Source organism: Mastigoproctus giganteus, chromosome 10 (assembly GCF_048544385.1).
Source record: "Mastigoproctus giganteus isolate SK-2022 chromosome 10, ASM4854438v1, whole genome shotgun sequence".
Classification (NCBI taxonomy): Eukaryota; Metazoa; Arthropoda; class Arachnida; order Uropygi; family Thelyphonidae; genus Mastigoproctus; species Mastigoproctus giganteus.
This window is the reverse complement of record NC_143584.1, coordinates 212,866,632-212,893,895: the sequence shown is the minus strand read 5'-3', so window position 1 is coordinate 212,893,895 and position 27,264 is coordinate 212,866,632. Positions and strand designations below refer to the sequence as shown.

Sequence of the window (27,264 nt, the reverse complement as noted above, 5' to 3'; positions counted from 1 at the left end):
AGATGTAGCGTCTAGAATCTGTTTGTAGCCTAAAACGGGACTCATCAGAAAACAAACTACACCAAGAGTAACACCACGTTTTCTACGTGTTCTGTTAATTTGGTTGAGTAGTGTACTTATGGATATTTTTGTCCTATACGATTTCCTGCTACTTCTTGATCATATATGATCTGCTGGTACTTATAAGTGTAATTTATACAGTCACTTGCCAAAAATTTTGAAACTCTTTTCAATCGGTGTCAATAGATAATAAAACGTAAAGTATGCAAACAAAGTTCCTTCGTTTTAAATAAATATTGTGGGCTTTCCTGGGGCTTCTTAATCGATAAGGTCATGGGGAAGGCAGGATCTTTCCTATTTTCAGAAAGGTTTTAGCAGGAGACACAACTGAGAAACCAAAGGAAATCTCTAGTGTGTCAAAAGCAATCATTGAAAATGTATACGAGTGGAAGACCAAAGGAGAAAGCTCTAAAAGAAAGAAAGAAATCGGGCAGAAATTTAGGTGAAGAAAGAATTGCTCCTTTCCTTCGTTTCAAGGGAACAGTGGAAGTTGAAGAATTTGATATTTGGCAATCCTATGCAGATTACTTCTTTCTGCAAAGAATCGAAATATTCGACTGGAATGGTGTCGCTAACGACAAGGCTGGACTGTGGAACAGTGGAAAAAGATCATGTGGTCTCAAGAGTCTCGATTTCACTTTTTTTTTCAACAATAGTAGGACGAAAGCGTGGTGAGTAGCTCATGAATCCATCAACCCAGACTGTCTTGTGCTCATCACCTATGCGGTTTAAGGTGGCATCCTGGTGTGAGATATGTTCTGTTGCACGGATAGTCATTCATAAAGTTAGTGTTACTTCCAATGAATATCTTTCTATCGATCGTACTTCGCTGTGCAGTGCTCCCATCTTACCCAGATTGAGATGGACTCCTTTCAAGACAACAACCAACTATCTACCGTGCAAAAATTGTACCTGGACGGTTCAAGGAACATTCTGAAGTTTCAAAAATATAGCTTGGCCTCGGAATTCCACAGACCTGAATCCAATTGAGAATGTCTGGGATACGTTGCAAATGGCAGTTCGACTTCGGAGTTCTCTAGTGACCACAATACATTATCTGACAATTATCCTGATGGAAGGATGGTCAAATCTGGAGCCAGACTACCTCAGACACCTAGTGGAATCCATGCCGCTACCTGTACGGACCTTTATTCAATATCCAGTGATACTGAATAAAGGTTTATAATTTTTTTGCCAGTAAGTGTATTTGTATCTTTCCGCAATCACTTCCATTTCTTCAGCCTAGATCACTCACTGGCATGATATTTTATGCTCATTTATGCATCTTGACTATTAGGACTCAAATGGATGAATGAATATTCAGTTTTCTTTTTGTCTTTCCCTGTCAGTCCTTTCCTCCATATCAAAGGAACAACGAATGACAATGATACTTCACATATATTTTTAACCATCGTCTGGGACATGAACCACTATTAGTGTAGTATACACTGCCCTACAGTTACTGTCCTGACTCTTGAACGTCTACAAATAATCTTTATTTACAAGACAGCTAATAAAGAGGCCGAAACCATTAGCTTTTATAATAGTCTCCACTCACCGTGGAACACTCTCATCTAGTTTTTTTTTTTAATTCCTCTGGTATTTTTTACTATTAAGTCTCCAAAACCGCGACCAGTTCAATTGTTTTTGCTCATTTGCATATATAGTGGATGGCAAATAGAGAAAACATCTACAGAGATTTTTTTTCAGTTCTCTGATGGCACGGATGACAATGGACAAGCTCAAAGAAATTACCACTAACTTATATGCAATACCGTAATACAAGCATTTTAACAAAGGAGAGAGCTTGGAGTTACTCACTTAGATATAGGCTGCTTTCGATGGGACAAGTGTTCCATCTTTCTTCTACACCCACTTTATCAGGTACTTATTGGCGAGTAGAACTCCTTTAGCCTTAAAACAGTGTGGATTGATCATGGAATGAGCTCAATAAGGTGTCCAAAGTGAACCACGGTCTATGCTGATCCAACTGCTTCCCATGGTTGCAGATCTCTACTCCGAAAAGATAGTTCCGCCTCATCCCATACGTGTTCGATTGGATTCAGATCAATTGAGTGGAATTTTTAATTGAATTAAGATCAATTGAGTGGGATTTGCCATGTCACAATTCTGGCTCTATGGGATGGCATATTATCCTTTTGAAAGAACCAGTTTGCAGATGAATTCACTGCAGCCATGAATAATTTTCAGGTAGCTTGTCGAACCTAACTGTTTCTCCACTGGTACCAAGGAACCCACCTTACACAATGAATGTTCTTCGAATCCTCCACTGTTCATTAACCATTCGCTCTTATTTTCTGGTGACAGGAGTACAACTCAGTTCGGTAATGTAATCTTCGCGTGTCGCAAAATGGTTATAATCACCATCCTACCAACCCACACGCAGTGACAGATTACCCATTAAGGCAATTAGGCACTTGCCTAGGGGGCCCCCAGGCTTTGGGGGCCCCAAAGCCAAGACATTTTCCTATAGTGTTTTAAAATAGATTAATATTTTCAGTAAACATCATAAAAATCTTGATTAATTTTAGCGAAAATTTAAGCAAAAAATTCAAAAGTATAAAATTTCATTTATTTGCCACCTAACTTTTATTTATTTTTTATTCTTTTTTTTTTATTATTATTTTTTTTTGGGGGGGGACACAAATATAATTTGCCTAGGAGCCCAACTATCCTTAATCCGCCACTGCCCACACAGGGTTCAAAAGTTCCTGTTCGAATCGCGTCAGTGTCGCGAGGAACTCTTATTGGATTTTTTCACCCTGTGGCAGAGTTAGTCAGTCTCTGGCGAAGACAGCAAGCTTCCCTACCCCGAAAGCTAGATTTTTCATCCAGTAAAAGGCAACCTACCTAACTCAACTAAACTCACCTGATGGGGAAATTCTCAGGAACATAACTTCAAATTACGGGGAAAGAGATTTAGAATGGATTGTAGGAAGTTTTATTTTATCCAGACAATTGTTAATTAGAAGAATAAGTTACCTCTGTAGGTGGTTGAGGCTGACAGCATGGGGAAATTCAAATGTCAGCTGGGTCAATACCTAGGTGACCAAGAAAACACATAGGTGCTGTTTAGTTTCTTTTTTTATATAATTGGATTAAATTTAATTAATTATTTTTTCTTCCTAGTGCAGCAAAAACCTGTGGTTCCTTGTACCAATGTGGTTAATACCAAATGAACTATAGCTACATTTTTAAGCGAAGGGTCCCTATGAGAATTCTGAAGTTTTACGTGCTTTCTATTTGGTGCAGGTTTAAAATTCTGGTATCTCTAAGTCTCAGCTGAGACATTCCAGGGAAGACCAAACGAGGATGGTACGTGCACATCTTTTTTCATAATCGTATTTGCATTGTTTATGCCCGACTGGCAGGTGGGGTCCCCAGGAGAGAACCTACGTGACATACTGATGGATCAAGACGTTTTTCGTTTAAGCCGAATTGAAGGTGTCACGCACAGCCCTTTCTGCTCTTATTTTAACTGCACGTGCCTGTACACATTCCTCTATTAACATATTTTATGGTTAGGGGAAATAACTCCATAAATCGCTGGTATTAATTGATTATTCCTAGAAGAATTATATTCAATTTTTGTGATTAGCGAGAATGGTGACTAGTGGCGCCATCTTTTGATGAATATGTTCACTTCACCTGATACTAATTAATAAATTTAGAATATCTTGGATTTAGCTATTGAGTAGCCTTAAAGATGAATTCGAGTTGCTTTATAAAGAAATTTGTTCATATTTTATAGGAAAATTACCTTTTCTGATTTACCTATAAAATTTATTGAGAAGTTTTCAATAATTTTGCTATCAATACCGAGAAAACCCCATCATTTAATTATTAACTTGTGTTTAATTGTAAAAATTAATTATTTTTCTTTATTATAAAATACTTAAAGATCTAATACAGGATCAATCAATTTTAAATATTGACAACATTAGTAGTTACGTTTAAAAGTAAGTACAACGCATGCGCAAGGATACATAAGTATACGTGCTTTGATTGACAGCAGTTCAAGCCCTTGATTACTAAATACGGTGCTGTTTCTTGTATTATCTCTATGTTGTTAGCTTCTATGACCATGTGGTCATCCCGGGGCATAAACAGAACTATTGGGATCTTAAACAACAGATTGTGGCGCCATCTTCTGACAACAAATATATGCACTTTAAACAAATATACCAGGAGTTTCTAGTAAACGAATAAAAAATAATGGGACATGTTTATTACTTAGTCTGCTACACTGCGTATTCATTAATTCTAATGCATTTTTGTCCAGACGTCTACATATACCTCTGCATTCAACAGTCTCAGTCCAAATCATGAAAAATGGCCTCAGACCATCACGCTGTCTCTGCTAAACTTCATTGTCGGGACGATACAGTCCAGCAGATAGCTTTCTCTGAGCATACGTTACACCCTACCGTGACTCGCCACTCCAAAGCACAGCTTTCCATTAGTCTACAGTCCAAGAACAGTGGGCCACACACCAAACTAGGAGTCTGGAATTGGTGCTTAGTAGCTTGTGGACGTGTGCATAACCGTGGCAAACATGCAGCGTCATACGCACTGTAATGCTCTGAAATGTGTCCCAATTGTCTGAATGTGAACATGTGCGTGCTGCGCCAACGTCGACCTGTATTCCGAGCAGATGATTCTTTGCACGAATCTCCTGTCAGCTTCGGATGTTTCTCAATTCACATACTGGGAGTTTGCAATTTTTTTTTGTTATTATTTTGAATAATTTTAAATGATTTTTTAAATTATTACAATCTATTTACACAAATAATAAGCAGAAGCATATGCACATGCGCACGTTTAAAAATTTTGCGCGATTAACGGTTTTTTAAAAACTGTAAAATTAGAGAAACTAACAGTTTCATCTTTATATTTGATGTCCATAATGTGTTTGCGTTAATGTTCACATGATTATTATTTATTATTTTCTTAATTTAAAAGGTGTAAAAAGCACACCTTTTCTTAAAATATTAAATTGTTTTTATTAAAACCAAGAAAATGGATATAATAAACTATGGTAATATGTTAAGAAAATATGAAATATTGGTAAATTCCGATTAGAATTAAAAAAAAAAAAAACATCAACAATTTCCAGAAATTAAAAAGAAATTTTCTACCAAAAGAAATTTTGAAATTTTTAGGTGGTGCCGTCACCATTTTTGTAACAATTAAAAGCGCCACCACTGACGCGTTAAAACTGTTTCTTTTTTTTTTTTTTTTCTCTCAATTACCCTTAAAGATATTTCGACTGTCACTGCGTTATCTTTATACAGAGAATCTTAAGGAAAGATACTGAAAATATATCTTTTTGAACACGCCTGTTCTCTAAGAATAATCCTGGGGGGAAAAAACCTCCATATTGACAATTCTGTGTAGTTGGTGGCGCCATCTAATAATCACTGAAGACATTATTCTTTAAATTACACAATAAAATACCATTAGCATTAGTGGATGCAGAAGAAAGCAAGCTTATACAACATCAGCCAAAAACAAAAAAAAAAAAAAAAAACCCTTCCCATTTCACCCATCCAGTCACTCCAAAAGTTTGTCCAGTTCCTCGTTGAATTTATTTAAGCTATCAACTTCCACAACGACAGATGGAAGTTTGTTCCAGCAATCAACCACACGCTGGCTAAAGGCAAATTTCCGCACATCTATCCTACATCTGTCTTTTCTTAATTTGAATTTATGCCCTCTCAGGTGATTATTCTGAGTAAGAGGAAGAATCCCATCAGCATTGAGCTAACTCAAACCATTCAAGGCTTTATACACCTCAATCAGATCATCTCGCAGGTGCCTGGTCTCCAGACGCTGCAATTTACAGAACTTAAGCCTTTCTTCATAATAGTTCCCTTTGTTCCCTTCACCAGTCTTGTTGCTCTTCTTTGTACACGCTCAAGCAACTCAACATTCTTCTTAAAATGAGGCCTCCAGACCTGTACGCAGCACTCAAGACGCAGCCTGACAATTGCCTTATACAAGGGGACAATCATCTCCTTATCCCTGCTAGAAAAATTCCTATATATTATTGACAAGACCCCATGACCCACTCTGGCAGCCCGTGTGCACTGCTCAGAAAACTTCATATCTGCCTGCACAATTACCCCCAGGTCTCTTTCATTCTCCACTACCCTGAGTGTAACACCACATGGTTGGTAAATTTCTGTTGCGTTGCTGCTATCCATATGCATTTGTCGTTAAACTTCAGTTGCCACATCTCAGCCCATCTGCTCAATTTTTGTAGATCCTGTTGCAGCAGCATACTGTGATTAGTGTCATTAACAACCCTGTCAACCTTCGTATTGTCTGCAAACTTGGACATTAAGCCTGATATACCATAATCAGTATCATTAATGAATGCAGAAAATAACAATATACTCAACACTGAACCCTGGAGGACTCCGCTAATAACATTTAATCACGAAGAACAGTGTACATTGATTACCACTCTCTGTCTTCTCCCACTTAACCATCCTTTTATCCATTGTAGCAACTTACCCTTAATGCCATACCTCTCCAATTTGTGCAGCAGTCTTCCATGTGCAACAATATCAAAAGGTTTCCTGAAATCCAAGTATATGATATCAAAATTATTTTTTGCATCCAGTTCCTTTGTGACTACATCGTAGTATCCAATAAAATTGGTCAGACAAGACTTCCCTTTAACAAACCCATGCTGTGTCTGAATTAGTGCTGCAGTCTTGTCTAGATGATCCTGCAATGCATCTTTAACCAGTGACTGCATTATTTTCTCTGGAACAGAAGTAAAAATAACAGGTCTGTAATTATTCGTATAACTCTTTGATCCCCTTTGTTAATTTGTGATACATTTGCACTCCTCCAGTCCTTAGGCATCACTTCTGAGTCCAAAGGAAACAATCATATTTAGTGATAACGCCTAGTAGCCTCCAAAGTTAAGTCCCTGAAGGCTTCCCATTTAGAATTCACCATTGGTAACATCAGCTGACCGCACTGTATAGAATTTAAAAACTATCTGAGACCACTGTAGTCGCCTTTACAAAAACTCTTCCCTTTACCCCTGATGGTAGTTACCTCTTTGAGTAAATCCTACTTCAGCACACTGTGATCACTGCCACCCAGTGGTTTCTTTATCTGCAGATTCTTAATGCATGAAGAATCACTGCTGATAATCAGATCCTGAATGTTACTTCATCTGGTTGTCCTTCGAACATGCTGCTGTAGAAAAGAATCATCCAATAAATCGACAAAAGCTTGGAAAGTGTGCGAGTGACCAACCCACCAGTTGCAGTGTTAGAATCACACATTACAATCTCCTCCATTATGTTTTCATCCAAATTTTACATGAAAAAGTGAAAATATGGCCTAAGTTGCTGATGTGCCTGAAACTCTATAGCAAACAAACTAACAAACTGTCTTGTCACAGGAGCCACCCCCGGGGTGTGAAACTCCCTTCCCTGCTTCTGATATTGACTTGTGATAGTTTCTTTCATCTCATCTTCCGACTGAAAGTGACAATCTTTCAGGGAGGCCAAAAATGTACTAATCATAATGAGATAGGTCAGAGCTGCTGGCTGGTTGTTGCAGCACTTCCCACTTCAGTCACCGCAGCTAAGTTTGGATGTGAAGGACTGTAAACAGAAAATCGACCACAGAAGCAGCAACATGGCCTCAGTTGCTGATGCTCCTAAAACCTCGACAACAACAGACATTATAGAATCATGCATTTCATATGACCCAAACAAAGAAATTTAAGAGGATGAGGTGGTGGTGAAAATTGTACAGCACCATTCTCGATCGGTTATTGGGCCTGTATTTAAAATTGGGCATTGTGCTGGCACATTGTCATGCATAAACCACATCCTCTACCGATCTTCAAGAGGTATGTCAACAGTTCCCCGATGAGGACCAATAAGATTGTCATCAAACATTAAAATAAAATGTATGTTGATAATGAGTAGTGAATTTGGTTTGAGTATTGAGGGTTTAAAATTCCATTTCTTGTAAAACAGGTTCATCTGTAACCACAACCACGGCTGATAAACTGAATTGGATATAACTGCTGTTCTGGAATTTCCTCCACACTCTTGCAGATGAAACATTTGTGTGCCACCTAATAATCTGGTACTTGTGGTAGGATATATTTGAACAGCATGAAAAGTATTTGCTCTTCAACGTTTGCAGGTCACCGAAATCGCCTTCTACCAGCGTTTACTTGTAATGGTTTCAGTTCTCCTGGTTCCATAAGTAGTTTCTCTCCCTCTCTCTCTCTCTCTCTCTCTCTCTCTCTCTCTCTCTCTCTCTCTCAGCTCCTACATTTGTTCCGTGCAATTTTGAAACAACATATATACCGTATTTTTCGGACTATAAGACGCACCCTGTTTTATAAGGAGAATTTTAGTAAAAAATGTTTTATTCTACACATCAGAAAAAAAATAATCAACAAGCTCTTACCAAAAAAAAAAAAAAAAAAAAAGTGTAGAACGAATCTACTACGAATGAGTTTATTTTATAAACCCAAAAATACGCTACTGGAGTTGGTCGCGTCAGGCGAGGGCTGAATGGTTTTTTCTCCTGGATTTTGTCCAGCGAACAGGCCAACTGGTGCTGTTGCGTCATAATCGACGAGTTTGAAAATAAACGGAAGTGGTACGTTGTACTTCAAAGTTCTTCAAACAGACGGTGGTACAGACATGAGTTGGGATGAGGTCAGAAAACAAGTCCTGAACTCAACTCAATGACTATAGAGTATGGTGGAGCCTTACAGTTGCCTGGTACACTAGATTTCCTGAGATACAATAAGAAACAATAGGAAGGAAAACAGTCATCAAGAAGAGACATTGTCCTACCTCTAATACCCAAAATCAGACACAACCGTGGCCTATAAACCGATTCTTGGAAGCCAATTTCTGACATTACACCAATCTGAAGATTAACCATTAATCGCAACCCTCTGCCTTAGCCAACCTGTGATCCATCTTAGAATCTTTCCAGTAATCCCAACATGTTCCAGCTTACAGAGTAACCTCCCATGAGGAATTGAGCCTTGCTAAAATCCAAATAAATTGTTCGAAATTGTACCCTAAATCCATCTCTTGAGCCCTCGTGGGTAGCAGAATTGGTAGAATCACCGTCTTGCCCACACCGGTTAAAAAGACCCGAGTTCAAGTCCTGTCAATGACATGCGGTATTTTTATGGGCCATTTTCACAACGTGGCTGAGTTAGTTGGTCTCAGGCGAGGGTAGCATGGTTTTTTCTCCCAGAAACTAAGATTTTAGTCCAGTAAACAGAAAATTAACCACAGAACACATGCCGTTTCCAGTCGATTTTTTTCCTAACCCATCATGCATGGGTCCGATCTGATTGTATTTCTTCTTTTTATTCATATACGTGAAAAAGTGTTTGTCCCCATTCTTTAGCAAATGATTTTTCACATGGCCTCTACCAACCTAACCTTTTTCAGTGGTACCATTAAAAATTAACTGGTGGCTTTTATAGGATTCAATACTTTTCATCTCTTTGTAACTCCCATGCTATCTTCTCCTGTTCTATTAGACTAAACAACTCTCCATTCACTCGTCTCGTCGTCCTCCACCTGAACTCCTCATGGCTTCTGTAACAATTGATTTAAAAGATATTCCATTTCAGTGGACACTGGAATGGAACTTCCATAGATGAGACTTCAAAGTAAAGGACAGTATAGTTGTGCCACTTTAGTAGACTGAAGGAGAGGCCTCCTACCTCATAGACTGAGGAACACTAGGGGTGGCCATTTCAATAAACTAGTAGCTCAATAAATACACTCGATGATCATTGAATTGTCACCACCTACCAAACACCAGATCCCTACGGAAGCCTTCTGACATCTAGTGGACTCAATGCCTAAGCATTCAGTGCACTAGATGTCAGAAGGCTTCCGTAGGGATCTGTAACCAAGTTGCCAGCAAGGCTTTCCACAGGGTCAGAACAGTTAACGGTTGCGTGTCCATACGCCTCACTTGCCATTCCAAAAACGTTCCATTGCTGTTCAATTAGATTGAGGTCAGGTGAATTGGGAGGCCAATCAATATGAGTGAGATCTTCCTTATGTTCCTCGAACCACTGGTACCCGTGAGGGCCCGATGACGCGGCGTATTGAATTACAGCCATCATCAACCCACTGCACGATGGAAGCCTCCTCAATGATTCATGTTAAGGAAAATGGACGATAATCTACCACGATCCCCAAGATCCCGTATCTGTCCGGGAAAAATGCAACATGACAGGTTGCACATGGTCTCCTAAGAGTTCCAGGTGTGGACATGTGTTTTTGTAAGGGGTCGCTCCTAGAACGTTATTTAAACTCTACCTCGGAACTCTGTGAACATCAGAATCAACTGTAAAGGGCCAGAAATGTGTTAGTGTGTGTGTGTTCTGTTGTTTTGTTCTGGCCTCTTAGCTACACAGAAGCATCAATCACCTGGAGAAATGATTCTGGGTACTCGTCCACACCACGGGAAGGTGGGCCAGTCCTACTAGAACTCGTACTGTCTCAATTAGAGACTCTGACCCGCCTGATGTTGCCAAAAGGTGGGCCAGATTCCTCTGAGGGCCCACTCCAGAGAAGATCCGAAAAAAATAAAAATAAATAATGAAAATCGAAAATGGCAATTTACCATCCATTGAACCATGGACGATAAGTAGGTATGTGGTCTCAAGTGACGAGGGAAACCATTTCTGCACGGATTTCGAAGCAGAGTAGGTGACTTCTGTCGTTGTGGAAGTTGATAGGTTGAATAAATTTAAGGATAAACTGGACAGGCATTTGGAGGGAATGGTGTGATTTTTTTTGGCTGATGCTGCATAAGCTCAATACACTTGCTTTCTTGCATCACGTGCCACTACTACTACTACTACTACTACTACTTCAGGTAAGAATTTTCTGGTAACGGCCCCGAGGGTTGTGGTGTCCCAGTGGATCTGCCAGATGTTGACAAATTGATTGTAGTATTTTGTCATTTCTGCTTTGAGGTCTTCATCGAGGTTCAGTTCAATGTCTAAGATTTTCGTTGGTATTCTCATGCATATACTGAAGGTTAGCACCCGGAGAGCCACATATAAGTCGAGTGGTAGTGCTCCAGCAACTACCTGGATGGCTGAGATGGAAACAGTATGGCAGATCCCGCAGGTGGCAAGCAACACTGACCGTTGTATGGATCCTAAGAGCTCCAAGCAGACCTCACCAGTGAGACGTTGGTATATACTCACCGGAGGTCCTAGTTGTAGCCAGCAAAACATGCCCCATATTAAGCAACCAAAGCCACCTACCCGGATAGTGGGAACCGTGAAAGATAGGTCCATGGATTCGTGTTGCTTGATTCACACACCAAGGCGACCGTCTGCGTGTTGCAACAGGTATTTGGACTCATTCATCCAAGCAGCACACTAGTTATCAGTTTTGCAGTGTTCAATCAGTTTGCTGTTGACAGCACAGATTTGCCATAGACAATGATCAGCGATGAGGAGAGGGTATCTCTTTGGATACGAACTCAACGATTGCCCGTTGCATAACGTGTTGCAGCCTTCTCTCACCACATTGCGCAATTCTTTGTGCACAGTAACCACAGTGGACCGTGATCAACCGACAAGACGTGCTGTTTCCGATATGTAAGCACGAGCTCATCTATTCCTAGGGTCCATCCTTAGTGCCCTGGTGGGTACCATAATACAAAATGTTAGTTTTCATGTGGTGGTCTCCAGGGTTCTCCCCATACTCCACTGAGTGTTCTGTACTGGGATGAGGCACGCCTGTTTCTACTATCAGTGACTCTTACTGGCATCCACAGAAAGTATCTGTAGGTACCAAGTGGTGTCGAAAGGAGAGGGTAGATAGTGGGATGGGGATTTGGGCGGGGAAAGAGTAGAGTCAGAGAGAGGATGAAAGTAAGAGGCATCCCCCTGGAACAGGAAGAGAGAAGTTGCGAGAGCCAGACAAAAGATTTGAAGAGGACATTGGGTTTATCCCATCCCAAAAAGGGGTCAGCAGGTCCACCTCATTATGGGTACCTGGAAGGGTTCAAATCCAGCCGCCAATGGGTTAGCAAATGGCTTCCTAGTAGGGAGCCTACTAGGGAGAGGCCCAATTCCCACTAAGCTTTGCTGAGTCAGCTTATGTAATCCCACCCCATCACGGGGTCAGTAGTCATAGTCTGGAGACTTCAGAGTTCGATTGTCATTATCTATGGATTCACCATCTGAACAGTTGGTAGGATCGCCATCCTCCACACACCAGGTGGAAGAGACCTGAGTTCGAATCTCGTCGATTACGGGAGGAATTTTATGGGCCTTTTTCGCGTATCTGAATTAGCCGGTCTCAGATGAGGGAACAACCATGGTTTTTTTCAGAAAACTAGGGTTTTTCATCCAGCAAACAGAAAATTATTATTATTATTAACCACAAGAAACTGTGGGTAACCCCCGGACGGCAGTGTGCCAAGACGGTGTAATATTTACATGCAGCAGGCAAAAAGACCAGATATAGGTTATCGTCACAGGTTCAATAGTTGGTAACAGTCCTTGAGGCATTCCTTTCTGTAGAGCTTGTTCTCACAGAACTTATCAGGGTTGATGCCCACTTTATTGTCGATTTGGAGGCAGCTGGCAGGAAACATGCCCTAGGGGAATCAATGTTTGTAAGTGCAAACCACAGAGGGTGGTAGGAGTTGTGGCATTCACCTCTTGTCTTCTTTGGGCCAGAGATTAACGGGGACACAGATGGATCATCAATTGGCCTGTGATAAGCCATGCTAGTGTGAATGCAATTCTTGTTGTGGTGAGACGTCTCCAGGGAGTGGTGTCGAGATTAGCCTTGAGGGTGGATCTGGAGATAGTAAAAGGGTGACCCACCACCCTGTTCATCCATCTGAACAACCAATATTCCAGGCTGAGGTACTTTTTTAGGAGGGAGGCAGGAGCAGATGACCAAATTTCAGATGGATAGGGGTAATGCGCCTCATGATGTACCAACAAAGCAGCGCTGGCTGATGCACACCAGTGAGCTCCTGACGCACTGCCTAAAGTGGCGCGTACGTCTTCTGTCTCATCCTGACAAAGTGAGGCTGGAAGGTGAGTCCAACTTCCCAGGTGAGGACTAGGGCTGTGGGGAAAGTTACCCTTTGCACCCTTTCCTCGCCAACGAAGATTTTAACATAATTTTTTACTCGTTTTTTGGTTATCGGTGGTTGAGCAGATTTGGAAGGGTTCCAGTACAACACAATTATGGCTAGATACTTTTCCAGTTTCATTATCTGTGTAGAGTTCTGTTGTTAATATCAAGGATCTGATCAGGGTGGTTTGAACTCACGTAGAACTTCAGATCATCGGCATAAGAGACAAAGTTGGAATTACATGCTAGGAAAGGTTCCAATACTGCTGCGAAGAGGATTTTTGAAAGCACACTCCCTTGCGGGATGCCTCTTGTGACGTCGAAAGTTAACTGAAAGCCATTGACGGTAACAGACAATAATAGTCCATCCTACTTCTCAGACAGAATTCTGTCTAAGAAGTAGGATGGACTTCAAAATTTGTAGCAAGGTATCTGCCAGACCGAAGTAGTGCTTCAGAATAGTAGAGCTGGAAGGTATCTTCAATCGTATGCCGATTTAATGTCCAGGAAGATGATGTCAGTCTGGAATTTGTTGTTGATGGCTTGTTGGATTCTGAAGAGGGTATCTTAGAAGATTGGTAGGTGCTGTCTGAATCGCTTTTTCAAAGATTTGAAATAAAGAGCAACTGATGGAAATTGGTCGCAGATCTTTTGGAGATTTGGGTTTCCTGATCTTTGGAATAGGTTTGACATGTTAAGATCTCCAAATTGATGGAACGATTCTGGATTGTAAGATTCGTCTGAAAATGTGGAGTAGAAGGTCAACAATGTATGGGCTACATATTTTTGCTATGAATAATGGGAACCCGTCTGGTCTTATAATAGCTTTGTTAGGTAATTTGTTGATGACATCAATCACGATCTGGATCTGGAAAATCTGTCTGCAGGAAGTTGCACTGTACCCATTCCTGGACAAGCTTTTTATCAATGACATGAAAATTAACCTCACAGAACACGTGCAATTTACAGACAGTATATACAGAGTGATATGGCCTTAGTTGCCGATGCTCCTAAAACCCAACAACAACAACAACAACAACAACAACAACCATCGCTAGCATGAACTGATAAACTTTGACATTTAATAACTCCAAAAGCTATTGTTCGGTGAGGATCGCAATATAGACATTAAGCCTCTCTAATTAACCAGCGTGCTTCCACCTAATCTCTATTTCGAGGATTTCATTAATGGAAGCATATTGAAGGATTTTTTTTTTTCTTCATTAATCTCTTGATTCTCATAATGCGTTGGTTAGTTTAAAATCGATAGTGAAAATTCAATTTCCATTAAGAAACATTTTTAATGTTTCAATTCCTATTCCAAAAGAATTTTCCATGAAAGAACAGATAATGCGAAACATTCTTTAAAAGAAAAGATTCTAAATTGTAAATATTTCAAAAAAACAGAAAGAAAAGAAAACCGCAAAATATCAGGCACTTATTACCGTAAATGTTCAACTATAAGATCGTTTTTTGAAAACATATCACATTGTTTTTATTTTATTTTTATTTTTTTTTGAAATTCGCTGTTACAATGCAAGGTTTAATATAAAAAAAAAATAAAAATAACACGCAATAAAGTATCTTCACATTTTTTATGAAGCATTGAAAAATTTACAGAAAAAATTTCGAAATGATTAATATTAACAAATCTACTGATTTTTCATTAAAATATCCTTCACGTGATTTTATCACTTACTTGCACAGACGTGCCATTCTTGCCACTAATTTTATAATAGCCTCGTCACCAGGGCTGTAGTGGAGAATATACGCCATATACACTCTGGAATTCGACTAATAAAAAAAGTACACTGAAAGGACAAAATTTATGGGATACTTGGTTCCTCGGCAACACAACAATGTCACCCCTCTATATAGGTACACTGCATTCACGTAGACGGTAATTCGATGTCAGTATAGATAAACATCATGAGTTACCCAACTTTGAAAGAGCGATGATAGTGGGTGACCAGGTAACTCTATTGCGGTGGTGGTACAGAAATTGCATTATCCCCGTTCGACAGTATCAGGAGTGTCGGGAATACGCCATTTCCGGAATTATATCCCATCGTGGATAGCGCTATGGGGGGAGAAGGGTAGTGGCATTGTTTCAGCCAACCAGAGAGCGACAGTGGCACAAATCACCGCCAACTTCAATGAGGGAGGTGACACAAAGGACTCCTCCAAAACCATCAGTCGATCATTAGCCGCAATAGGTTATGGGATCCACCAGAGTCCCATTGCTAACGCCATGACACAGGACTCTACGCCTCAACTGGGCGAAAGAACATCGGCAATGGACCTTGGATAATTGGAGACCGATGAGTCTTGTTTCTAGTTATTTCAAGCGGATGGTAGCGTACGTTTCTGGCAAAAACCGCACGAAGCATTACACCCGTCATGTTAACAAGGAACTGTTTAGACAGGTGGACGATCAGTAATGGTCTGGGGCGTGTTCAACTGGCACACGTTGGGAACTTTAGTACGTCTAGACACATCACTGAACGGTCCAGGCTACGTGTCCATCCTTGGAGACCATCTGCATCCCTTTGGTCACCGTGCACCAAAGGGAAATGGACTCTTCCAGCAGGACAATACCCCTCTCCACAGAGCCATGGTGACTAGAACATGGTTCAAAGAGCATTCGACAGACTTCGAATTTACCACCATGAAATGGCCTCCTTGTTCATCGGACATGGACACTGGATCATCTTTGGGACACTGTGGAAAGATCCGTTAGAGCTTTGGATCCACCACCCAGGAATGCCACGGAAGCAACAGTTACAAAATTTCGGTGAGCCTCCTGCCATTTTAGAAAGCATGTCCATGGAATGTCTGAAGTGTGATCTTGTAGTGTGAGCTTTAGTTTTTGTGGATTGTGGATTAAACGCCGTTTGGGCAAGATACCCTCAATAAAACAAAATCTTCCATGGATGGCTGTCCTAAAAAGAACTTTTTTAGTTAATAACTCTTAAATGAGGTTAGTAAATATTACAGCTCAGCCTTTAGAAAAAAAAAGATTTGCCACTATAACAAATATGGAACCCTAATATGTTTGCCACATTTTTGCCACCTTTTTTCTAATACCCTAATATGTTGATAACCATGGATTGGCAGGGTCGTTCTCAATGTTTGTCAATATGAGTTTCTGCTAATTACGAGGGTCGGGGAAGATTCAAACAAACTGTATTATACTTTTCAATATGGCCACCAGACAGAATAACACACTTTTGCCACTTCTCAATACACTTCCGGAGGCCTGTTTTGTAGAAGTACTCTGACCATCATTCAAATCACGATGCGGTTTGAATGATGGTCAGAAATCACCTCATCATCAGCAGCAAAGTGTTTCCCACAAAGAGGGGACTTCAGGGCAGGAAAGAGGACGAATCCGGAAGAGCAATGTCTAGGAAATAATCGGGATGTGGCAATATTTCAGTACGTGGACATTGTGCTCATTCCTTTTTCTGGTAAGGAGTAGTCTGGGAATCCATCTAGAGACATTTTACTGATATGCAACTGTTGGTGGATGATGTTCTCCATACACTAATTTCAGCTCTTCAGCTAATTCTTTAACGTAAAAGGGCGATCTTCCAGGATTAATGCCTCAATTTCTGTAACACTCTCTTCTGTTACAGCAGTTGCTGAGCGTCCTGAGATTTCTTTACCATGCATTGAGTTCCTTGCAGATTTCAACTGTTTATACCAATGTGCAACAACACTAACCTGGGCAGTCTTCTCCATAAACAGCGACCATTTCTCCATGGATTGTTTTGGAAGAAAATGAATTGGTCTGGCAAGTCCTAGCCACTTCTTACAAGGCTGTCCAACTAGGCATAGACAGCATTCATCACACGAGAATCACCTGCGAACCATAGAAGCTATTTTCAACCCCCGAAGGTATTCATTTAGATTGAGAAAGAGATGGTAGTTCAATTGTATTGAGCTGAAAGGGGGGTACCATTGTTGACTACCTTCCACCGGGTAGGTAAAAATTACCGGAGGCACTCTTTAAGAGAAACAGTTTGGGCAAAGTGCCAACTGTGCCTCATCTGTTTCTGGAAGTCCAATTCCCCAGATGTTCACAATAACCGTGTCGTCGAAATTAGTCCGTCCCTTATCTCCACCGCCCATCTGTTGACCTTTTCCCGATGGTCGCCGTAACATTTCCGCAGCTGTCGTGTTTCGTCTTTAGGGACACGTGCTTCGTACGATGAAGAGACCCGCCAGTGAATTTTCTCCCTCTCTCTCGGAGCTCGCGCCGTTGGGGTCACGTGACGGCGTATACGCTTTGCCAATGGTGAGCGTCGGAGCGCTGCGCGCATTTCGCGTCACCCCTCTTCGGCAATGAGTCCATCCGGTGGATCACGTGACCGCACCCAACTCGCCTTGTGGTCGTCTTGAATACGGCTAAACCGTCTTGGCGGAAGAATAAACACACACCACCAAATAAAAAGAAAAAAGAAGAAAAAAAAAAAGGCGCGCCATGTACTGAATTACTTTGGCTTCCGTTGCACTTCGGCCCTTTTGAAGGATATTCCGGCCACCCACACAAAAACGTCACATTCCATGCCATCCTTCAGATAACTGCCTGTGTCGTTTGAAGAGGTACCTGCGGGAAAGAGGTAAGACGCTGTTTATTTCGATGTTGTATCTAAGCGAACGTTCTACCTTTAGCGGTATTTAGTGAGAAGGGCCGGGCCACCGACAGGTGTCATCCAGCGTGCTTATTTTGTCCGTTTGGTTCAGGTACGAATAACCTAATATTTGTCATTTTAAATTCCAGATGTATATTTAACCACTGTTGTTTCTTAAATGTTTTTTTAGAATTTTAAAATATAAAAATATCATTTTTATATTTTTAAATAATCCGAAACTATGTATAAGAATAAAACTCCAATATTTTGTACACTTTTCTGGGTTCAGACTGTACTGTACTTTCAATTAAATTTCAGTTGCATGTTTTGTGTTTCTCACCGTATCCGTGAAAAATTTCAGTGGCATGTGGTGTGTCCCTGAAGAAATAAATGTGGAACAAATATTTCTTAAAATTATTCAATTTTAAAATTTCTTAAAATTATTTCATTTTAAAATTTCTTAAAATTATTTCATTTTAAAATTTCTTAAAATTATTCTTTTAAAAACTTAACCATAAAGATATATATTTCTTTAAAATCCCTCAGATGTCACTGTGTATGTGGTTAAAATTAAACTGCATTCAAATTCATTTTTATTATTTATAAGCTTTTAATTTTTAAAATTTTTAAACTTTATTTCGTTTATAATGTTTAAATTTGGTGTTTAATTTTTAATATTTAATTTTACAATCAAATTTGATAATTAATATTTTATGCAAACATCTTTAAAATTTTTTGAAAACATTTTAAATTGTAAATTCGCTTACAAATAAATTCGGAACAAATATTTCTTAAAATTATTTAATTTTAAAATTTCTTAAAATATTATTTTTTAAAACATTACCATAAAGATAAAGGTTTCTTTAAAGTCGTCTAGATGTCACTGTGTATGTGGTGAATTTATTTCGTTTAATATTTAAATTTGGTATTTTATTTTTTAATATTTAATTTTACAATCAAATTTGATAATTAATATTTTATGCAAACATCTTTAAAAATTTTTGAAAACATTGTAAATTGTAAATTCGCTTACAAATAAATCCGGAATAAATATTTATTAAAATTATTTAATTTTAAAATTTCTTAAAATTATTCTTTTAAAAACTTAACCATAAAGATTAATGTTGTTTCTTAAAATCTTCCAGATATCACTGTGTATGTGGTTAAAATTAAATTACATTCTAATTCATTTTTGTTATTTATAAGCTTTTTAATTTAAAAATTTTTTAAAATTTATTTCGTTTAATATTTAAATTTGGCATTTAATTTTTTTTTAAATTTAAGTTTACAATCAAATCTAATAATTAATATTTCACACAAACATCTTTAAAAATTTTCGAAAACATTTTTAAATTGTAAATTCGCTTACAAATAAATGTGGAACAAATATTTCATAAAATTATTTAATTTTAAAATTTTAAAAAATATTTTTTTAAAACTTTACCATAAAGATAAATGTTTCTTTAATATCCTCCAGACGTCACTGTGTATGTGGGTAAAATTTGATTTAATTAATTATAAGAGCTTTCTAATTTTTAAATTTTTTAAGAATTTATTTCCTTTGTAATATTTAAATTTGGTGTTTTATTTTTTAATCTTTAATTTTACAATGAAATTTGATAATTAGCATTTTATGAAACATCTTTAAAAAATTTTGAAAACATTTTTAAATTTTAAATTTGCTACAAATAAATGTGGAACAAATATTTCATAAAATTATTTAATTTTAAATTTTTTTAAAAATATATTTTTAAAACTTTACCATAAAGATAAATGTTTCTTTAATATCCTCCAGACGTCACTGTGTATGTGGTTAAAACTACATTCTAATTCATTTTTATAATCTATAAGCTTTTTAATTTTTATATATTTTAATATTTAAATTTGGTATTTTAATATTTAATATTTAATTTTACAATCAAATTTGATAATTAACCTTTCATTAAAAATCTTTAAGAAAATTTTGAAAACATTTTTAAATTGTCAAATTCAATTCAGTTACAAAATTCTAATTTTAAAATTAATAATATTTCATAATTTAATAAATCTGCTTTTAAACGTGCCCTGATGACGTCACTGACGACGTTAATTTATGCACCGTTCCCTCTTTCTTTTCCCAAAAAAGTCGAATCACGCACTCGACTGTAAATAATCCAACAAACCACTTAAAAGTACCGAAAAAGCCTTTGTTTGCTTTTATCAAAGTAGTCCCCTGATAAGTTAATGGGGTGTACAAAGAACCAGCCCGCCCCTAAACTTTTTATGCTTCATGTTTCGATGAATGTTGATAGGTTATCAGGGAAAAGTGTGATTTTGTCCACTTCCATTAAATTGGCACAGCAGCTTTTCGCTAATGCATTTTTGAAATATGATAGTGTGATGAAAGAAAGAAAGCGTATTTTTCTTTTATCACCCAAATATGCCGACCAAGCTCTTTAAATCAGCTTATTAACCTAATTTGAGTCTACTCTATATTCAAGTTTCGCTCTATTAGAATCAACTGCAGGTCCTCTCCTAAAAATAAGTACCTGCGCAGTAGCTTCCACTGGAAACAGACTCCTCACGGCCTTAACTGCCTTGTTCTGAAATAAACCAAAGCCCCTCTTGGCAACTAAGGCTTTTTGAAAGCAGCATGTTAATATAATCGCAAGGTGTGTTAAAATATTTCTGAAAATAAAAAAAAAAAAAAAGGTACTTGTACCGTTACCATGGTGATGCTGCAGAATTAACACTTCAAGCTGTAGTCAGGGTAACCAAACCAGACAGTGTGCTATTTGATATATCCTTTTTACCTTTGGAGTATACTAAGTACCTGAATAGATATTTCCCCCCCTTCCCCCCTTAAAGAGATTACCATTTTTTTTCTCCAATGGAAACTTTTCGTCCTTTGGATCGAAGTTAACCTGGGAGGGAGCCCATACAAAAGCAAATCGATCTGATGTAGCCGTGTGGAAAGTATGCCCTCAATAGGCGAGGTCATTTTGTCCTGTCAAGGGCCCCATTTCTCCATCCCCTCCCCCTTTTCACTGGCCGTTAAAAACGTGTGGCCGGCGTTTGATCATTTTTAAAACATGCATTGTCCCAACTGCCCGTGTAAATAGTTTAAGGGACAGCTGGATTTATCTTCTGGCGGCTGCAAAATATGTGCTCCCCCCCACCACTTTTCCCCAATCGATTATATCACTCGGCTGGGTTATTGACGGGTTAGTAAATTTATGGTAAAGCTGACAATGCCTGGCTAAAGAAAACCGAGGTCCTTTTTGTGCACACCAACCAATATTTGGTAGGGTGGGGGGAAGAGTTGATATATACTTTTAAAACTATTACAATGTTTCCATTATAATTATTAACAGAGGAATGATTATTGGTGCTCACTTGGTGGCATATCATTAAGGGGAGGTGACACGTGTATCGGTGCAGACTGTGTTCAGGACTTATATACAGACCGTGCTTGCTGATTGGAAAAATTCACTGCAATGAGCAGAAAACAAGACAGAAGCAGAAACCCAATAATCTCGGAACCAATGACCTCTTTCTGATGTAAACAAATAAAGCAACTTGAATGCCTGAGTGGAATAAACGGTTTATAGTTTATCAGTGGTATAAATGGAGAAAATCGTTATCTATGTCAATATTTTCTGTATTCTAACGCTCCCTCCACAAAATAAAAATAAAAAATAAACAAAAAACTTAAAATAGTGGTGGCAGACGACATGCAGGCTTAAAGATAGCTATAGATTTCAAACGGTTACCATAGCAACCAGTGCGAAATTTGAGACTTGGTATTGTTGTAATGCGTTCGTGACTATCTTTTGGTTCCAATTTTATCGTGATACGTAATCTCGAACCAGACGAAAAGGTCTGGGGGTCTTACGTACATTATTTTATATTCTAATACGCATGTGCCCGTTTACATCAATTAATAGAGTGGAAACGTTCAGATACACATGTGGATGTGGAAATCCAAGGAAGGCATCAAATGTTATCTCTCGCATCATCTCGGTACTAAATCCCGTTTCTCACGTGACTAAACATCTACGTCTGACTGATATTTATGGGGTCGCATACAGTTTATGGATCTTATCCTCAGTGCTTATAATTAAACTATTTAATATGACCAAAACGTAATATGTTGGAGCTAGTCAACAACAATACCACTGCACCAGCAATCACCATGGCAACGTATTGTGTACATTGCTATTGGCACAGTTCTTCATCCTCTACATACGTTTTTCTACTGAGAAACTAATGCACACCTATGAAATGGTGTCTTGCGTGGACGGCCCTTGTAAACATGATGACGTCATCCTTTAAATATTTTACCGATTTCGATTTACAGCTAAGAAATAACAGCTGTGCTGGGGTGGCGCCCGCGTAGGTACTGATTAAATGATCATTAATTATTATTAAACTCAAAGAGCGCAGACACTGCCGAAGACAAATAGCCTACTTAAAACGTAATCCATGACAATCGATACTAACCAGCTTTGAGCACATCGAGTAGTCTTAAAAGAACAGATTGAGCTCGATTATTATAATTTATTAGATTGGATTAAGATTAGATTTAGACTAGCTTTTAAACGATCTAGAGATTTGTTATACGAGCTTAGAATTATCGTTCAATATTCACATAAATTCCACATGGAAGATCCTGGAAATTCTATTCAATCATCTTCTTGGATACTCCACTCTGTCTGTCTGTCTGTCTACCCGAAGCGCAACTTGGCTTCCTGCCAAACAGGTCAACAGCAACGTAGATACACGAACTACATTCATGCTCACCTGGACTGAGACAGTCAAAGTGATGCATTCTTACTGGATAAAAGATGGATAAAATGCTTTCTGAATGACAGCATACATCATGGGCCCTCGTGGGTAGCACAGTTGGTAGAATTGCTCCTCGCTACACCGGCTGGAAAAGACTTCAGTTCGAGTCCCTTCGAGACGTGAGGAATTTTTATGGGCCTTTTTTATAACGTGGCCCAGTTAATCGGTCTGAGGAGAAGGTAGCGTGGTTTTCTCTCGTTTTTTAGTGTGGAGCAATATGGCCTTAGTTGATGATGCTCCAATAGCAACAACAACAATACATACATCATGGCCTATTATTTCATAAGCTAGCTAAAACTCTAAGGATCGATCCATAAATGCTAATCCTGTTTACTCAATACTTATCTAACAGATCTGCTCCAATAATTTCGACGATGCTACTTAGACTACTTTTCTTATATTGTCTGGAGTAGCACTCCAGGGATCTCCGTTAGGACCCGTTTATATTTAATCTTCATCAATTATCTATTAATCTGTATTGGAAAATTTAATTTCCAAATACTTCTCTTTGTTGATGATATGAATCTGTTCAGATCCACCACTATAATCCCGCAAAGCAGTGCCATTTTATCCACAGATGTTACAGAAACGATGATTCCCATAGTAACTTTAATATTTATTTTGTTTTTATAAAATAATAAAAAATCTGTTTGTACTCCGGGGATCAGGAGTTTACAAGATGGAGAGAATACAAGAACGGCGCCACATTTAATAGTTCAAGTATTGTCTTCATAACAGATTCTTCACTTTTTCTACTTAGGATTTGAGCCTGGGCCTTTCCAATCAGAGAAATTTTCCAAAGTTGGTATAATCGGGACTGTACCTGGCCAATTTCATACAGAGGAAATAAGCAAAAAAAACAAAAAAAAACGAGAGTCTGAGATGTTGAAGTAGGCTTTTAGGCGACTAAGGTAACCATATTACCCTCACCTGAAACCGATTAACTCAGCCATGTTGTGAAAACGGCCCATACAAATTCGTCTCGTCATCGACAGGACTCCAACTCAGGTCTTTTCCACCCGGTGTGGGGAGGACGGCACCACTGCTGTCTGGTATTAATAATTACCATTTCCACAGTTCAAAAGGTTACCGCACACCACTGTTGCAAAGTTCCCCTGGACACAATCAGTAACCGATTCACACAATTTCGCAGTTCTAATCGATTTTTTAGACTTTGTTAAATCATTACCGATCTAGGCATTCTCACCAATTTCAATTTTAATAATGGACATATACTGGTGTGCAAAACTTAAGGACCAGTCACATTTTCACCTGTAGCTTCTCATAGGAGTGGCCTGGATATGAGAAAAGCATGCCAAAGGAACCTCGTGAGGTATAGAAATGATGAAGGAAATAACACCGACACAACAACAAAAACAAAACGGTACTTGATCAAGAGGGACTTGATTCAAAAATGGCAATATAGCACTGGCTGCCATGATACAGATGCATCACTTCCAAATATGAAACAAAGGGAACAGGTGGTCCTCAGTAGGAGATATGGCCACCCCTAATGTCGATGCAGGCTTTGCACCGCCTATCCATACTTAGAACAACGTTGTTGATAAGTTCTTGCGGTAACATCCTCTGTCAGCGCCATCTTCAGCTGATTGTTGGGTTTGAACGTGCCGCTACGCGTCTCCCCAGAGCGTCCCATATGTGTTTGATGGGATTTAGATCGGTGGAACGGGCAAGCCAATCCATACGAACAATGTCCTCACATTTCAAAAGCATATCAACAGCTGCAGTGCGATGGGGCGTGGCGTTATCATCCATAAACACGAACTCGGGTCCAATGGCACCTTGGAACAGACACACATGGGGAAGGATTACCTCAGTACAGTAGCGTGCACCAGTTACAGCACCGCCTTGCAGTATCTGGAGTTGTGTACATCCATCCCTCCAAGATAACGCCTCACCAGACGAAAACACCTCGATCGCTATATCGATCCATTTCAGTGAAGTTTGCGGGGTGATACAGCGCGCCAGATTAGCTGAAGTCCAGAATCGCTGCTGAGACTGAATCTACTCTCTTCAATAAAGAGTGCCTTAAGTAAAGATTTTGTGATTGTAACCTTTAGAAACAGTGTTGGCCCTTAAATTTTTGCACACCAGTGTAGTTAATTATGATCTGTGCCTCAATGCTTCCAGTCATGATCAAAAATTGGGTAACATAGTTTTTTTCTCCCGGAAACTCGGGTCTTTCGTTCAGCAAACAGCAAAGCCTCTTCCATCTAACAAAACCCTTTTCACTCTACTTAAATTAGTTCGCCTGTTACTTGAATATCTTATTCAGCAGGTATTGAAGCCCTACAAAGGAGGTATTTAGGTGCACTGGCTTCAAACATCGAATCAGCTTATACAAACATGATTATGTAGAGCGTTACAAGGATTAGAGTCTTCAGCTCTTAAAAACCAATTAGGTTAAAAGTGAATCTAACAAAATACAAAAATCAAGAATATTATTAAAACGTTCTAGATTTCTACACTTTGGCCTTCATCAGCTATACTTCTTGATTTGTTTAACAGGATTCGAAAGTGGGTTCAGAAACGTAGCCTGTTCACTGGGATGGTAGTACAGTATCTTGCATTTCTTCCTTATACCATTTTTACAATATGACAATATTGATCGATTCATGGAACACTTTCAATCAATTCATTGTCAAACAGCTGGAATTTGGCACATTTTCTTCGATTCCTGGCAGTCAATTTCTTTGACTTACAGGCTTGTGGAACAATGTACAATATATTGTCAAAATTAACCGGACTCGTACATGTTTCAAAGAATGTTTTATTGAAACAATACCTAATAACATGCTGGCCTTAATTACATACTGCATCCTCATCGGTAGATTCCCAACCAATTTCAATAAGAGGAAGGCATCCCTCTTGTGTAACACAGTTGGTATAATCACCGTCCTCCTTACACCGGGTGGGAAAAACCTGAGTTCGAGTCCCATCGATGATAGGGGGATTTTTATGGGCTTTTTCACAACATGGCTGAGTTAGTCGGTCTCAGGTGAGGGCAGCATGTTTTTTCTTCCCGGAATCTCAGGATTTTCGTTCAGCAAACAGCAAATCGACTACAGAACACACGCAATTTACAGACATATATACGGTGCAATATGGCCTAAGTTGCTGATGAGTCTAACATCCTACTACAAACTAATAAACAATAAGGAGAAAGCAGTATTTCGTCCTTGACCCACAGTCGACGTTCCAGTCCATGCAAAAAGTGTTCAGGTCAATGAAGCTCTTACATCCATATGTTCAAACCAAGTCATTGAAGGTTGTGCAGCATGACATGATGCATCATCATGCTGAAACAGAAAAGGGGCTCCTCTCATAGCACTGAAACTGCCACAATGTAAGAACAGGGAACTGTCTAGCATGTCAATGTACCATTGGCATTCATTAATACAGAAAGGACAATGACCAATGGTCCAAGCCCAAATCACAAAAAACAAACTCAGACGGCAGCACCTTTGTCAAACTGCACAATTGGGAAGACACTCTCTGGAAAATGTTCTCCGGGAATGCAGCAGAGCTACAAGCGGTCATCAGATTAGAAAACCATGTACTGTGATTCGCCATTCCATAACAGATTTCCATCCCGATTTTTCTGCAATGACACGAACAGATTGATGGGTAATATGGCATCCTATATTGAGCCCCAGTTGGAAGTTGTACAGCTCAATGACTCGCATTTTGTCAACTGTTTCTAGGGCGAATGCAATTGCTCTACAATGCTCCTGACACATTGATGATGAGTACGGTTCATTTCCCCCAAATCACAGAACTATCGGATTATTTGTTGTTGTAGTCTTTTACTTTCTAATCTACCATGTGCATCTTCATTGAGGGAGGTAAAGCATTTAAGAGGCAACTAAAATAGTGTTCCAGTGAACCATGGAGCTTCATTCATCATGGAAAAGTAAAAAATCCAAATAAGGGGCTATAGCCCCTTTTGTCCCTTCTGGGACAGCGCTTGGTCTAGACCGTCTTCTTTGAGCCTGTTCCGTTCCTTTAAAGATCTTTTTTCGTGTCGTGGGTGGGCGTGCATGTTCTACAGCCATAAAGAGAAACAGTTTCTCTTTCCTGGTACTGACCAACTTTGGCCGTGTGACGTTTCAGTAAATGATCTTGACTTTCCGATTGCGCGCGAACTATGCATAATGTTGGAGTTAAGCAGTAATCTGAAGCTAGAATGAAGAAAATGTGTGCTCTATCAGACTTGAAGAAGGTCTAATGGTGGATGCACGTTTAGCAGAATTCAATAAAGAAAGACATAACTGGTTTCTCAAAAGAATCCATTTCAAAAGCTTTAATGAATGAAAAGCAAGAGCACATCTCAAAGGGTAAACGTGGCAGAAAACAATCGTTCAAGAGGAAGCCATTGTACTCTAAGGAGGAATGTACGGAAAAATAGGAGACCCAGTGTGCCATTATAACATCCGAACTCAACCAAGTCCAGAACAAGCCCAAATTTTGTTAGCACGGATCGCGTCCATCTTACGCCAAGTTTTCTTGGTGGACTTTACTTCTCCCTTCCGCATACAGCAAGCACTCGCTGC

At 39.1% G+C, this 27,264-nt stretch overlaps 1 protein-coding gene across 1 annotated transcript in view; it reads left to right on the top strand.

The window, feature by feature from the left end:
• Nucleotides 1–17,884: 17,884 nt before the first annotated feature.
• Nucleotides 17,885–27,264, top strand: part of LOC150079865 (uncharacterized) — a 49,799-nt gene continuing 40,419 nt past the window's right edge. The window contains exon 1 of the mRNA XM_090382239.1: nucleotides 17,885–17,975. The gene's annotated coding sequence lies outside the window, so the exon portion shown is untranslated. The remainder of the gene's footprint in view (nucleotides 17,976–27,264) is intronic.